The sequence below is a fragment of the Rhinolophus sinicus genome, linkage group LG18, assembly GCF_036562045.2.
Source record: "Rhinolophus sinicus isolate RSC01 linkage group LG18, ASM3656204v1, whole genome shotgun sequence".
NCBI classification, from domain to species: domain Eukaryota; kingdom Metazoa; phylum Chordata; class Mammalia; order Chiroptera; family Rhinolophidae; genus Rhinolophus; species Rhinolophus sinicus.
The window spans coordinates 7,154,135-7,171,033 of NC_133767.1; the positions used below are offsets into that span (position 1 = coordinate 7,154,135).

The window sequence follows — 16,899 nt, forward strand, 5'->3', positions numbered from 1 at the left end:
ACCCAGCACATAAACGGTAAGAGGCGGCTATGCGCTGCTTCCCACGGGGGGAGGACACCAAGCACTTACATCTGGATTGCAGCAAACGAGTAAATAAATAAAGAGGATAATTTCTGATGGTAACACCTGCTATGCAAAATATAAACCAGGAGAAAGTACCTGGGGGGAGCTCCTGTAGACAAGAGGAGATTAGACCTCTCTGACGAGACAAGATCAGTCACGGAAATCTCCTAGGGGAGAATATTCCGGCAAAGGGACTGGTGAGTGCTGGGACATGGGATCGAGGGGGCTTCTTCAAGGAACAGAAAGAAAGCCGGTGGGATAGAAGCATCACGAACAAGGAGAGGGTCACAGATGAGAACGGTAAGGCAGATGGCAGCCAGATCACACAGGCCCTTGCAGGCTGTGAAGAGCATTCTCCACCTTATTCTCAGGAGCAGGCAAACCAATGGAGGGCTTTAAGCAGGGGAAGCATGTGATATGCTCTGTTGGCTTATTTTTAAGTCAATCTGGTTGCAGTGTGAAGAACGGACTGCGAAGGGGGAGAACCGGAAAAGAGACCAGTCAGAAGCTTCTACAACCCCCAGCAAGAGACGGTGTGGTCCGACCCAGGATGGGAGGGGAGAGAAGGTCACACAGGTCGGTCATCTTTGGGATGTATTTTGGAGCTGACAGGACTTCCCCATGGGTTGGAAATGGAACAGGAAGCATACAGAGAAACAAAGGATGACGACTCCAAGATTTCTGGTGTCAACAACCAGTTGGTGGCACTGACTGACATGGGTGTGGCAGGCGAACAGCTCCCCAAATGCCTACGCCGTAATCTCCGGGAGCTGCGACTAGGCTGCTTTACACAGAAAAACGGACCTTTACACAGAAAAACGGATGTGAGGAGGTTATCTTGGCTTACTGGAGGGGCTGGGCCCAATTTAATCATGCGAGCCCTTAGCAGAGACTTTCTCTGGCTGGAAGCAGAAGAGAAAGGAAGCAGAGAAGGAAGACAGACGAGACGCGCAGAAGGGGAGTCAGATTCCAAGCGTGCGAAGGGGTCGATGTGTTACGGCTGGTTCTGCAGTGCAGGAGCCGATGCGCGGGGACTGGACAGAGGCCGGTAGGAGAACCAGCAAAGACATGAGGACCTCAGCTCTACAACCGCTTGGAACCGAATTCCACAACATCTGAATGAGCAAGGAAATGGACTCTCCTGTAGAGCTTCCAGAAAAGAACACAATCCTGCCCCAACCTCAGGTGCAGCCCAGAGAGACCCGTCTGGGGGCAGCACAGGTGTTCCATTTCCGCTGTCAACAACCCAAGTGGAACAGGGAAGAACGTAGGGGTTGTGCACATCAGGAACCAAGGGGACAGGTCAGGGTCACGCCCCCTCCTACCATGAAACCCCCGTAGAGCTAAGTCCCATGTACTCAGGAGCTATTCTTGTCCCCGCTGGAAGGCAGACAGCACGGCACCTGGCGCACAGCAGGTGCTCCATAAACAACTGTCAAATGAGTGTTGATTATCGTCTTTCAAAAACGTTTCTCCTCCACATCCCTGCTGTCCATTGCCACGTTTCCTCGCGACGTATCATTTGCAACCAACCTGCTCCAACAGGCTGTCTACACTTACTGGCCCCAATTCCCCTTCTCCTCGTCTCTCTCCAACTTTGCCTAATGAAGCTTCCATCCCACCAGTCTATTGACCTGTGCTGGTCAGTGTCACCAACGGCTGCCATCTCGTTGGATCCCTCATCAGCCCTGGACACACCACAGTTGCCTCACTCTCTCCTTCTTCAAACATACTCTTCCTTTGGCCTCCAGGACCCCACACTCTGTTGGTTCCCCCATCTCTCTGGTCACTCCTCCATCTCCTTTGCTGGTACCTCCTAATTTGCCTACATCCTCTTACCATGGGAAGCCCTGGGGCTCAGTCCTAGTCCATTTACACTTGCTCTCTTGGGGATCTCATCCAATCTTGGGGTTTTAAATACCGTGATATGGCCACACCTTGTTTATCATGTTTGTTGATGTCATGTGTCTTTCCTCAACTAGAATGCAACTCCACAAGGGCAGGGATCTTTTTCTGTTTTGTTCACTGTTTGCCTAAATGCCTGTAAGAGTATCTGGCCCATGATAGGCACTTGCTGAGTATTTGTTAAAATAAGGAATGAATGAACAAACGAAGGACTACATCTAGGTCAATGTCCAGTTACCAGTGGCTTATGGCCCGAATGACTGCGTCCACCACCTTTTATTTTATCTCTCATCTCAAGACCTGCCTAGCACATGGCGGGGGTTAGAAGACGCCTACTGAATAAACACATGTCCGTTCCTTTGGGGCTGCCAGGTCCACAAAGACAAACCAGAGACCCAAATACCACCAGCGTCTTCTGGGTCTGAAGATTCCTCGGGCCCGACACACGGTCCCTCCCCCACCCCGACCCCCAGGCATGGCAGTCCAGATCATGAGGAAGACGGCTGCGCTGAAGCAATGAATTTGTTAAGCTGGTGCTCAAGTGGATCTGACGAGCAATTAGGCAGCTGGAAGAGACAGCTGCTCCCTCGCCATGGGCACTGCGCCACTTGGAGAGGCGGCTGGTGGCCCACGGAAGGCTCCGCATGGCCGAGTGCCCAGAGCCCCCCAGATGGCTGCTGCCTCTTAGGGGATGTGAGCCAGAGAAGCGGCGCTATCCCCGTAATGCTGCGGGGCCGAGGTGAGGCTGCCAGCACTGGGAGGGGACAGTTCTACAGCGGCCCTTTATGAGCAGGAGTGAGAGGCCAAGGAGACGAGCACGGTTCACAGGCAGCGCATACTCATGAATAACGGTGATTCCTATGGATTGTTGGGGTGTTGGATCACTGTTTCGGCGATCGTTTATTGAGCACTTACTAGGAACTGGGCAGCGCACATTACCTCCCTTAATTCTCTCCTGTATCCCATTGAGTAGGTGTTCTCCCCACTGTGGAGACCTGACGGAAGGGGGAAGAGAACTATACAAAGGCCTGGAAGTAGAACCTTCCAGGCCAAAGAGACAGCAAGAACAAAGTCTGAGACTGAAACGTGCCGAGGAAGAAGGAGGGGAGGTGTCCGGGGCAGGGCAGTGGCAGGAAACAGAGAAAAAGGAGCCGGGGCCAGACCATGTGGGGCTCTGAGGGCCACGCTCAGGTCTGACTGGGTCCCGAGCACAAAGGGCGGCCTGCAAGGCTGGGGCCGGTGAGGGACATGACCTGACTTCTGTTGTCAAAGGGTCATTGTGAAGGCAGCGGACACTGCACAGCAGGGCAGGTGCGGCCGGGTGGACGCAGGGAGGGCCAGGAGGGGCTGGGGCGGCGACAATCCAAGCATGTGATCAGGGCGACTTGGGCTTGGGGACTGGGGGGGGGGGGGTAATCCCACGCGGGTAAACACCACAACGGGGACTCGCCACCTTTCTCTGGGACAGAAATTAGATTGATCGTCGCTCTTGGACAGCGGCAGGGCTGGAGCCAGAAACACAAGTGGCCTCCATTACAGCTGGGTTTCTCTTAAAGACACACTACAATAGCACTTCCTAAGCAGAGTCCACACAAAAAAAAAACAATCTAAAGCAAAGTAAAACCAGCCTGGAGACCGCCTGGAAGTGGGACTTTTCAGCCTTCATTGAAGCTGAAAATAAACAAAATATTGTAACGCTGCGCTGGGTGACGCCACCACAAAACGTGGGCCCTGCTGTGTGTTTGGTAAAAGGAGCATGGAACCAGTGGCTCTGGGAGGAGACACGACGCCTGAGCGGACCGTGGACCGCCGGCTGCTTTCTCAGTACAAATCGCTTTCAGTCACGCGTGTATTTGCTTCGTCTGAAGAAGTTGCAAGATATTTTTACCCACAGGATCATTTTCAGGGAAAAGTAGAAGGAAATCGACTGTGCAGGCCATAGGAAGATTAAGGCACAAGGACTGAATTACGAACAGTCCGATCACAAAGCCTTCTGGCTAAAATTGCAAGACACGGAGTCCTGCGCTGTCCACTCACCCCCACACACGCTCCCAAATCCTTCAGTCGTCTGTTAATTCCCATCACCTCCGCCCCAGCTGCCACCCACCATCCCTGGCCTGGGTGACCACTGCAGTGGCCAACTGGTCACCCCAAACAGGACTCTGCCTTCCTCAACTCTCTGCGGGGAGGGTGAGAAATTTAAAAAGCAGATCTGATCCTGTCAGTCCCCCGTTCATCTCAGAATAAAGGTCAAATCCTTTCCTGAAACCTCTGAGGTCCTCGTGCTCAGGGCCCCACCCCACCCCCCTCACTGTCTGAGCTCCAGCATCTCTTCTCAGAGCAGCTGTCCCCGACCTCCCCCCCCACACACACCTGAGCAGATGCTCTGAACCTGTCGCCTTTGACAGTGACGGCTGCGGGCCTGGGGCTGCATCTTCTCAGAACGCCACCAGTTGGCTCTTCCGTGCTGGTCAGGCCTGAAGGCCACATGTGACTCTAGGAGTCAGTCACCAATGGTCACGCTGAGCACTGTTTCTGATCCAAGGCTTATCCCAGCAGTGACCCCCGCCCCCAGCCCCAAACAGGAGGATTATTGGCCGCAACTAATTATTAGCTCTGCCTCCCACCTGCATCCTCTCCCTTCCTTGGACCATCCAGTCACACGTCAGAACTTCTGCAAGCCAGATGTTCTTGGAGACATCCAGACAATGTGCCCACCTTTGAAAGAAAGGTACCACCTCATTTTACCAGCGAACTTCTCTCAGTGTTGATATGTATCAGCCCAAATGACAGACTCCGAGGAAAGGGATGACAGCGTCAACACCTGTGGACACCCTCTCGGTCATCATTAGCGCTCTCCAAGGAAGTAGCAACAGAAATAAAAGCACCACGGCTAACATTTATGGAGCGCTTACCCACCAGGCACTGTGTCAATTACCCTTGGTGGACTCATTTAATCGGTAACCATCGTTAATAGCCCTAGTTCGCAGATGAAAAAGAGTGAGTCTTAAGGAAATTATTAACCCAATTTCAAATGGCTGATGAGTCCAAACAGGTAACCCTTCCATGGGAAATCAAGGTGGCCTGTGCCTGCAGCAGAAACTCTGCATGTCCCCAACCAACTCCTCTCTCCAGAACATACCACCAACCGCAAAACCAGCCTGCTCCAGAGCAGCCAGCACAAGGGTGTCTCCAGCCAAAGAGACAGATGCAGCTGCTGCAGGAGACAACGTCTGGTTCAGAATCCATCAGAGCCAAGGCCTGCGGTCCTGCCATAAATCAGGAGGTGGGCGGCAGTGACGTGAGCTAAATGGCCACCACCAGTTTGGGTTTGGTAAAAAAGAAAACAAACCAAAAAAGAGTAAAATTAAATTTCTTTAGGCACTATACTTTTCAATGTGTTCAAGAGAATTTGTTCCCTTAAATAAAACTAGGAAAAGTTAGCTAGAGGAAACAAAAGTTGTCACTATCTTTCAAAAGCCAAGCGATGATGAGAATGAAAGCAAAGAATCATAATAGCGGTCACACGTATCGGGCAGTTTCTAGGAAGGGAAGGGCTCCCCCCCCCCACTAAGCGCTTGACACACATTGTCACAGCACATCACAGATATGTCAGTACCAGTCACCCCTGTGAGAAGCTCCTCTTATTCCACCATTTGACAGATGGTGAGACTGAGGCTGGGCCACATCACAGAACTCAGCCAAGGTCACGCAGCTCAGAAGAAGCAAGGCTAGGATTCTGCCTGAAGAATGACCGATTCCAGAACCCACACTCTCACCCACCACAGAAATGATCCAGCAAGAAAGGGAAACTGCATTTTTCCATTTACCACTCAGGAGAAATTTTTGTAGGGAAGAAAGAAATCAGTGTTCTCTGTCATTATCAGAAAAACATGGCCTTTCAGAATTATTTTTAAAGCAGCGCTATCACCACTTAGGTGGGCCCTACCTGCAGCCTGAGCGAACAAACATTATAATTAGAGCCACCCGTAAATTGCCACAACAAATCTGGAAGGAGAAACGTGACTGTTCTTTTCAGAGCACAAAACTGCCATTTCAAATTAAGTAACAGTAACAAATGGTGAGAAATGTGACTCCGGGAGCGACGCACATCTGTGCTTGAACGTGACTGACGATCCTGCGCGTTAATCCCTCCGCACCGTTCCCCGGTCCCTCCCGCAGAAAACAGTTGTCAGGCGTGTGGGGCGGCCTCTCAGAGACGGTAAACCAGCTTCCACTTAGGCACTCCGGGGCCCAAATCAATATTGCAAAGATGATTTTGCTTCCAGGAAGCACAAGAAATGCTCCATTCAGCCCATGTGATTCATGGGATGATAGGAAGGAAAAAACAGAATAGTTTCTTCCATTCTCAGAACCTGACACCCCACGTTATCACTCTGAGGGGACAAAAGTCGTCACCGGGATCTAGTTCGAGTTATCTTGCAACCCCACACCCCTTGAGTCCTTCAGCCCAATGTGTTCTCACTGACTTCACCATTAAAAACCTCCTCACAAGGTGGCAGGTATCACCAACGACAGAAGGAGGTGCCAGGCGTGGGGGAGAGAAATAGCCGGGTGGCAGAAAGGGAGAAGCCCGGACTCAGAGGTCAGCAAGGGCCGGACAGGAAACCTGCCCCGGCACTCACTCTCCGAGCCGGGGGACAGCCCCGGCTAGCGACCGGCCTCAGTCACGTCCGGCACATGCCCTAGAGTGACATCAGTGCACATTTAGTTTATTCATGTTTGACCACGTGCGTGGATCAGTGTTTGATCACTGTACGCGTGAGACAGACACCAGGCCTGCACTGAAAGGTGCAGGAAGAGAGGGGAGGGAGAGAAATAGGCCAACACTGTGTGCCCCCCGCAGTTACGTTCCCCCAGCTCCAGACACGCACGAAACAGTCATGAGAACTACTGCTCCCTGGGAGTCTTAGCTGCCACATGCTTCTCCTAGTACAAGGCTCCTCCTAAAGTGAGAGGTTGTGGGGTTTAACAGAAAGGGAGGGAGGGAAAGAAGGAGGGAGGGAGGGAGGGAGAACAACCTAGCTCTCAAATACCCACCAGCCACTTCATCTGGTGTTTGACTTCAGAAACAACCATCGATTCTACTGCTGGAAGAAGGAGACTCTACAAAATGGTACCTCCTACGGGATTGCCCAGAGCAATTCTAACTAGTGATTCTCCTCATCCGTGCTGCTGGAGCCTAACCTCTGCAGGAGCCGCAAAGGACCCTGATGTGAGATAACGGACACCGGTGCGATGAACGGACTGACATAGCCACACCAGGTCTTGACAGATATTATCCTACATAATCTGTGTGACTCACTGACGCAGGTGAAACCAGTGGCTCTTCTGTGTGAGCAGAGGAACCCCTGGCACTTAGGGATGCCCAAGGTCCCACCAAGCTCCCGGGAGCGCAGAGCCAGGCCTGCGGTCCGTGCCTTTGGAGTCTCCTAAATGGACGGACCTGAAACCCAGCCCAACTATTCATCCTGATGAAATGCCCCACACACATCTGGGCTGGGACGGAGGCCCCAAGAGGCCATGAGCGTCCCTAACAGACAAGAGGCACCTCTTGAGCCACCAATGACTCAATCACCGGGCCACTTATTCCAAGGTTGGCAAGACCTCTCACGGGAACACAAAATGCCACCCAGGGCCCCAGAACAATGTGCTGGAGAAACACGAGCGACAAGAAAAAACATGAAGATGAACGGCGCTTTTTGAGAAGGGAACATATTTTCATTAGACCGACGGCCCTCACTTTCACTGACTGCCTTCTTCAAAGCACCTATTTTTCCTCCTCGTGCAGTAATCCTTAACCACAAAGGCCTCCATACAATTTCTGGCTGGCCAGCCACCACCGTCTTGGTTTGCAGCAACAACCACATGAGGAATGGCTGCTCTGATTCATCCCTCCATGAAATCAGCTGTTGGAGAGATAATAAATCGGCAAGAGTGTCTTCCTCTGGGGGGCTACCTGGGGTTGGGTCTCTCTGGTAATAAGGCGAGCCAGCCACAAGAGACAGCAATGAACTCTTGGCATCAACACTCTTCCCTGTGAAACCTAGCGGCCTGTTGCTCCTCTGAGCACAAAGACAGACCGATTGGCAGCTTTCAACATACAAGAGGGCCATGAACACCAATACACATGGGATTCGAGATCAGGATCGAAAGCAACTCCTCCAGGAAAGGTCAGGGCACTGGGAGCTTCAAGAGCCCCTCCACGCCCCTGCACTCTCCCATGGTGCATTTCTTGTGAGCGTCCCTCCACTCGTAAGAAATCAGTGCAGACATTTGCCTGGACTCCATTCACCCAACTTCTGGGAAAGAGCACTTGACTTTTGTTGACTCTACCCCAGGACTGCCTCCAGCCCAGGTGCGGGAGTGGCATGCGACCTGTGCCAGGCCCATCAGAGCCTTGTCATCTCCCCGGCCCGCCACTGCTTGAGATGGGCATGTCAGAGTCAGTACAACTTAGGAAATGGGTACACAGCTTTGTGACCGAGGAGGCAAGAGCTCTTCCACACTGGCCTTGAACTAGAAAGAAGTAAGGCCTGGAGCTGCTGTAATCAGCTCACAGTCACGTGGGGAGACTGACCTGGAAGAGAGGAAAACTGAGAGAGAGGGAGGCAGGGACATAGAGACAGACAAGGAGAGAAGCAGAGGCCGAGAGCTACTGACAGACGTCAGAGCACACACAGGCCCAGACAGACAGACAGACAGACGGCAGACATGGGGACACACCAGGTCCTGGTAACACCAGGTCTTTGATGAAGCACTGCATGAAGCTAGAAAACTTTGACACCTTTATCACGAAACTCCCTTTTAGTGTAAAACAGGATTAGCAATCTTCAGGGTTCCTTGCCTCAGTCCTGCGTCAATTCCTTTGTTTATCACAATGACTTCTAAGGCACCAGCAGGCCAGGCCCGACAAGAGTTTTACTCAAAAATCGTTAATCCTCTTAAAAGCCATCCAGGCATTTGATGAGATTACAATTGAAATCCTAGTTAATTATATTTTTAATCTGACCCAATTTTAAAGCTCATCTAGAAAATGGGCAAACAAAAGGTTACTTTAGGGGTGGCCGGTTAGCTCAGTTGGTTAGAGCATGGTGCTACTAACCAAGGTGCAGGTTCGATCCCCGCATGGGCCACTGTGAGCTGCGCCCTCCTTAAAAAACAAACAAAAACCAGTAAATTGAGACTTGTTCCAACACTTACACACACAACAAAGTTACAATAATGAATATAGTACCAGTATCCACCAAACAGTTCAATGCAACAGGAAAGACAGCCAGATACAGGCCCTAGAATGATTGGTTTTGTATGTCATGACAGACCCAGAAAAGCAGTCTCACAAATTATTGAGGGAGAAGACTCATTACTAAAGGACGTAGAACAAAGTAACTGGTAAATTAATGGGTAGAGGACAGAAACAGGGAGAGGTCAGACCTTGTCTTTACATCTTACACTAGGATAAACTCCAAATGGACTAAAGATATTTAAAAGTTTAAAATAAGTCAAATAAGGAGACATTTATTCTCAGAACCTGTAAGAAGTTTCCAAACCACTGGAAGAAATCACAAAAAGAAGTCAACAGATTTGATTCGGTGAAAATCATAAACCATTACAGGTCAAAACACATTACGCAAAAAAATAAAAGGAAAACAAATACTCGCCACAAAAAAAAAAGGCCAAGTGTTGCTAGTCTTGTAAATATACACAAGTAAACAAAAAATAGAAAACCTGAAAATCGGATGGGAAAAAAAAAATCAAAATTGACAATAAATTGACTCTTCACAGCCAGAAAAAAAACCCACCACCACCACAACATATGGTCAACACACTTGGAAAAATTCAACTGCTGCAGAAATAGAAAATAAAACTTGCTACCACATTAGCAGAGAGTTAAAATAGTGACACTCAACACCAGTGAGGCTGAAGGAAAGCAGGCACGGAAAGCATGTTGACAGTCTTTGTCAAGAGCCTTAAATTTAGGCCTAGGGAGTCTCTTCATAGGTGCTGACCCTGGTGAAATCATTAGAACCACCCACTAACACATCTGCATACGGAGGCATACAGACAGTCACCACAGCAGGAGTAACAATTCACGGCAGTGCCCTGCCACAGGAAGTGTGACACAATGAAGCCATTAATCTGTTAAGAAAAAAATATCCGACAACATGCGAAAATGCTTATGACATCATCCCACGTGAAACGAGAGAATACAAAATGACATACACAGAACGATCCAAATTTGTTTCACACAGAGACATGAAAACAATGAAAAAAGATCGCACTTCAAAAATCGTAACAGTGGCTACTTCTGGTTGATGAGATTAAAAGTGATTTAGTTTTTGCTTTTTTTGTCCTACTCCCTGTTTTAAAAATTCTTTCTAATAAACGTATAGCCTTTTATAATCAGAAAATGCATAGACGTACACACAGAGACATACATTTTTCAGTAGAAATAGTCTCGGTTTAATAAATCAACACGTGTGTGGATATTTCCTAGGTACGTAGCACTGAGCAAGGTACTTCAGGGGCCAAACGCACGTACTCCTGTCCTCAGGAGTTTGCAGCCTGGCGAGCGAGATGCAGCCCAGGAAACGGTGTTGAACGATTTAAACATCTACCAGCCGCCCAAATGCCGGATGCTGCGGCAGACCGATACAGGCTCGCGGGTTCCCCACGTGCCGTCTCTAGTACACGCAATGTGCTCAGTGGACATCAGTGAACACGGGCTCCTGCCAGCACCACGTCTCCAGCCCGGCAGGGGCACCTGCCTGGTCGCCCATTCCTTCCTCCCACTTCACCCAGGAGAGCCATGCAGGAAGCGCAAAGACCACACTTCACGCCTCCCTGACACCCATGGGGTGCCACTAAATCCAGCCAGGCAGATGTAAACACAAGTTGTTAGAGGAGACTTGCAAGAAAGCTCCTTAACCACAGGACAGAGGGCAGGTGGAAGCCCTCTGAGCGTCCTGCTGTCTCCTGGACGTGGGCCTTCCAATGAAGACGTTTAACTAACGCCTTCCTTTCTCCAACCCAGTCTGTTGGTTCAACCAACAGGACCTATAACTGCTGAACAGTTGATGGACATGTACTTAGTGAGATTTATGTCACATTGGTATGAAGAAACCAGAGTCATAAAATGAAAACCTATAGTATTGGGAAATAAATATGTAAAGCAGTCCTGGGTTATTTAATACATGCAACCAGAAGCAGCATACATTAAAAACGGAGAGACCAGGTTTTACTTCGCACAGATTCCCTGCCTCCAGACAGAAACAAGTCGTACAGAAACAAAAAACGGTACTTTTCCAATATCCCCTAACGTGTTATTTATTTCTGAATCCTTACCTCTTACCATTCAATTCCCTCAGGTTCCCATACACTGTCAAAAAGAGCTGTGATTATAAATCAGAATCTACACTCCAGACACACACATACACACACACATCAAATTTACAACCTGTGTTTCCAGCCACCTTTTATCGTGTTTCAGTTTTCTATTCAAAACACTGATTAATTTTCCTTTCAATAAAACAAGTGTGGTGTGCAAATCTCTTTTACCCAGAGGTTTTTTGCATTGCTTTCCTCTGTGTTATTTTGAGTCTTGCTGCTGAATCATAAGGCAAGAACCCAGAAGAATATTCCAACATTGTACAGGTGAAAATATAACAATATAGGAGAGCAACAGGAAAATGGAAAGGCAGAAATAGTGATTTCCATAATAAAACTCCTGGCAAACTCCAGCAATAACAGTGCATGAGGAAATTTTTGCCTGCACTGCTCCCCTCCAACATGCCAAAACTGTACCTCAGAATCTGAAAATGTATCGTTGTGCTTTTCTAACCAAATTTCAAATTAAGTACTTACTGCAGGCCAGGGGGCCAGGCTCCCTCCCAATAGGGAACATGGAAACCTGAGCTCTGTGGCCACACGGTACCAGCTGACTCCCCGGTAACTTCTGCCAACTTTGGGCCATATCAGTGAAGAATTCAACATTTTGTGTACAACTGTCCTAAGCCTGTGAAACACCAAAGACAATCACAGAGAGACGGGAAAGAAAGAAACGGAGAGAGCGCAGGTCTGCCTCCAATCACCTGCAAAGGGCATCTGATGTGGCTGTTAAACACAAATGGAGACCAACCTGGCAGGTTCCCTGAGCAGACAGAACCAGTTTGGTCACACAAAGCTAAAGGTCCTTATATACTGCAAGACGAACTTGGCCTTGGCCATTTCTTGCTTGTGCCGCTGAAAATCACAGGCAGAACTTGAACTGGTCCATATGAGGTAAACGCTGAACATTCTGACATTGTGACCAACACTCTGAAGAATAAGCAGTCACTGCCTCCTCACTGTACAAGCTGCTTTGCAACAACACACGGCCCCCAAGTCTCAGGCCATGTTTGCTGTGAGGGTTCCTCGTTTACAAGCGGTCTTTTTGGTGTGTGCACAAGACATTTTTACTAATCACCACCTCAGTGATTCACTGATTTTAGTTTGGCTATTTCTGCACCTTTAACACGGTTAACTGCTTAGAAGAAAAAGTTAAAGAAAAATGAAAAAAAGAGAGGAGAGAGAGAGACTCTGAGAGAGCTGGAGAGACGAAGCCAGAGAGACTAGAGACAGAGATAAAAAAAATGGGGCAGGATGGATAGAGACAAAGGGGGGGAGAGAGACATACACATATACAGAAACACACATTCAGAGAGAGAGAGAGAGAGACAGAGAGAATAGAGAAGCGAAGCAGCAGAAGAATCAGTGATGCATGCATGGTGGGAAATCAAGAACCAGAAAGGAACGTTTTTCACACCATCATCCACTCAGCAGCTATTCTATGATGCTCAGTAGGGAGACAGCTATGCCCAGAGCGCCTGCTATGATGCTCAGTAGGGAGAGAGCTGTGCCCAGAGCACCTGCTATGATGCTCAGTAGAGAGAGATCTGTGCCCAGAGCACCTGCTATGATGCTCAGTAGGGAGAGAGCTGTGCCCAGTGCACCCGCTATGATGCTCAGTAGGGAGACGGCCACACCCTAAGTAATGTCAGTGTCGGTAACAGAGGTGTGTCCAGCACAGGGCTGAGTCCAGACAGGGAATGAAGAGCTCTCCATCCAAAAGACTCCCAAAATCATTGGGCCAGAGCCAAAGGGTAATCTCTAAATAGCAAATCATCTTGAGATATAAAATTGACAGAAACATTAATTCAAAAACAAACTCAATTAGGTTTGAATGACAAGTGACAAAAGAAAAATATAGATGAACTGAACTTCATCATAATTAAAACCATGTGTGCTTCAAGGACACCATCAAGAAAGTGGAATACCACCCACAGGATGGGAGAAAATATTCGCATATCAGATATCTGATAAGGGCCTCGTGTCCAGACTATACAAGTAACTCCCACAACTCAACACTAAAAAAGACAACTGAATTAAATAATGGGCAAAGGATTTGAAGTGATATCTCGCTAAAGAAGGTATACAAATGGCCAGTAAGCACATGAAAAGATGCTCAACATCGTTACCCATCATTACGAATCAAAACCATAATGAGATGCCATTTCACTTCCATTTGGATGCCTGAACAAAACAAAACAAAACAAAAAGACAGAGGCTAACAACTGCTAGCAAGGACATGGAATAACGGGCACCCTCCTCCACTGCTGGTGAGAGGTGCAGAGGCTCTGGAAAACGGTGTAGCAGTTCCTCAAAAAGTTAAACAGTTACCATATGACCCAGCAATGCCACTCCTAAATATATCCCCAAGAGAAATGAGGAACATATTCATGCAACTTCCATGAACTTCGTAATAACATTACTCATGATAGCCAAAAAGTAAGAACAACAGGCCAATATCCATCAATGGGTGAATGGATAAATAAAATGTGGCCTATTCATCCAAAGGGATATTATTGGGACTCCAGGAGAATGAAGCACTGATACCTGCTATAATGTGCATGAATCCCGAAAACCTTACACTAAGTGAAATAAACCAGACCCAAAAGACCACGTGTTGCACGATTCCACCTATACGAAATGTCCAGAACAGGCAAATCCATAGAGATAGAAAGTAGACCAGAGGTTGCCAGGGGCTGCAGGGAGCGTGGGAGGGAGGGAGTGGCTGCTTCCAGTGGGAAGACAGAACTTGAGCACAGATTTACATGAACGATGACATAACGGCAACTGTTCTCAGGGTGACCCCCAAAGCCAAGTACAGGAGAAATGATGTGCCCGGCATCCTCTGACTGACCAGCCCCTGGACCCCTTGGCCTTGGACCTCTGGCTGAGTGAAGCCAAAAGGATACAGGCACTGGCTGGTCAGAAAAGGAAGGAATTTGCGGGGGGCTTTTTCCCCCTGGGAGGTTCAAGCAAAGCAAATGGTCAATGCAGAGGCCCTAAGTGGAAGACGGACATGGCTCCTGCAAACTGGACCACGTGGCTGGAGCAGACAGACGGGTGAAGGGTGTGTGTATTGCAGCAGCGGGCTGAGCTCGAGGGGCTGAGGCTGAGGCGAGCGGACACTAAGAGCAGTGAGGGGCCCAGGAAGGGTTTTTAAGCAGTGACACAACGGTACAAATTGAATTGCATATTCAAAGGCCAGCACCCATGAAGTTATTTTACAGATTAAAATAGGTAATAAATAAGAAAGCACTGTATAAACTCCAGGTACACGGATGTGAGACAGAGAACAAGGAAGAAAAATTTAATCAGAGTCCCTCCTGTGCCATAGGCCCGGCCAGGCTGGGACTGGCTCGTTCATCTCATGTGGTCTTTGGAAAGCCAGCTCTCAGGGAACTATTAGCACACCCATTTTGCAGATGCGGAACATAGAGCTCAGACACATGGCTTCCCAAGGGATGCAACTCAAAAGACGGGCGGGGCCAAGACCCACCCCGCAGCTCACCTGATCCCTGAGCATCTCTCTGAGCTCCAGGGCTCAGCACAAAACAAGTGCTCATCAAACACTGCCAGGCACCAGCGCTCCATCACACAGGCTCTTGAAACCCCTGCTTTGTCCTTACAGCGCTGCGCTCCTCACAGAAACTCAGCCGGAGTCCTTGGAGCTTTGGGGAGATTTACACTCTCGTGAGCAGCCATGTTTCTGGAAACTTCAACCTCACCACTGTGAGTCTCACTGGGAGATTGAAAACCAGAGCTGTTCTTTTGTGTACGAAGGAAAAGCAAGCCCAGAGTTCAAGGCTTTAAACCATATCTACTACCAAAGAAATTATACCCTGGGAAAGAGGGCAGGGGGATTTCAACAGGGCTTACCGATGCGTTTTCCCCTTTAATGATCATAAGTCCTTGTAAGTACCTTCACGCAAAGGCTTGAGGGTGTCATCCTCAACATATAGACCATCAAAATGCTAAAAACCTACTGGGCAACAGTTTAAAAGGGAAGGACAATTTATAACTATTCCTAGACTCTAGAACTTTGAACCCATTAAAACAAAAAGCCAGTTATTTGTGCTATAGTCTTAATTAATAAAAGAGGCATTGCTGGTTAAAAAAAAAAATAGCCAGCATCTTTATTGATGCCAAGCCCTCATATAACCCATGGCAAAAATACGTAGAACATGGATGCCAAGGAAATGAGCTGATAATTCATCAAAAGGAAATTTGATTTATAAATACAGAGGAAAAAAACGTATTCCATCTCCATAGCAACTCAGGAAATACAAATACAACTGACTAGAGTTTTGCCTACTGGTGTTTAAATGGTAACCATCCATTAAGGCTGGAGCGAGTGGCCAAGAAGCCCTGTTCACTGGTGACACTTTCAAATGGACACAGTCCATTTTCTTCCCCCAAAGAAAAGATGTCCTGGCCCCAACATCACCCTTTATTTTCTTTCGCTAATCGCTCCCCTGCCCAGCCCCCTTCCTACAGACACCGTCCATTTTGTACAACTCCTAGGAGCACCTTTCTGGTCATTAGACAGGATACTGCCTGATTCATCAATCTTGTAATAAAGCCAGATTAGGTCTCCAGATTGACTCTGGTGAATTTTGTTTGTTCCCATCTTGAAGCGTACGGGCATTTCCACTAATGCTGAATGGGCTCTTGGCACCCGGGCAAAGATGGCCATCACCAGAACAGTCCAATGTCCACAAAACGGCTACCACTAAAGAAACAGGGTTAGCTTGGACTACGCAATCTTTCTACTGTGTTTACAAGAACCTTTCCTCGGGACTGCAGAGGGCCCGGCAGATGGGTTTCTAATGAAGAGAATGTGACTGTTTATTTGAAAAAGAAAAACTATTTTTTGCAACTGATAAATCATGGCTTGACTCTTTGCCCAAACAGGAAGCCAAACACAGTATTTCGCAAGTTGAAGAACCAGTTCCCGAATCCAAAGAACAGCTTCAAAGCCATCTTTCCAGGCACGTTGCTAGCGAATTTGGACAACAAACGAAAGCTACCTGGCTTTTCAAGTTTTTTTGGTTTTGGTGTTTAATTTGGACATCTTAGAACAAACTGTCCTTCCACTGCCATAATTCATTCATGCATATGTCCAAATTACATTTATTGAACACCTACTATGTGCCAGAAACTGTGCTGATATTCTGGGTGTGGGCCTATAACACAAACATGGAGCTTAGATACTAGCGGAGAGACTGAAAACAAGCCAAATAACAAATAGGTAAAACTAACTGCAAATTATGACAAGTGCCCTGGAGAACACAACTGGGATGCCGAGACAGAGAAGAGTGGGGCCTGCTGGGGCAGAATAGCCAGAGAAGGGCTCTCTGGGGACGTGATGGCCCAAGGCCGGCCCTGAGCAATGAGGAGAAGCCGCCACACACAGCATTGGGGTGGGGGAGAGAGGCGCATTCCAGACCCGGGAAGCACAGGACGACTTGGAGGCCTGGCTGGAGGCTGCCCGCTGTGGTCCTCTGAGGGAAGGTGGTGCACACG

At 48.5% G+C, this 16,899-nt stretch overlaps 1 protein-coding gene and 1 non-coding gene across 4 annotated transcripts in view; one reads left to right on the forward strand and one right to left on the reverse strand.

Moving 5' to 3' along the window:
- SNX29 (sorting nexin 29) overlaps positions 1–16,899 on the reverse strand; it is a 425,148-nt gene that overhangs the window by 246,724 nt on the left and 161,525 nt on the right. The gene's annotated exons all lie outside the window — the stretch shown is intronic.
- TRNAV-UAC (transfer RNA valine (anticodon UAC)) lies at positions 9,055–9,125 on the forward strand. The gene has a single exon. It is a non-coding gene; the product is annotated as a tRNA-Val (tRNA).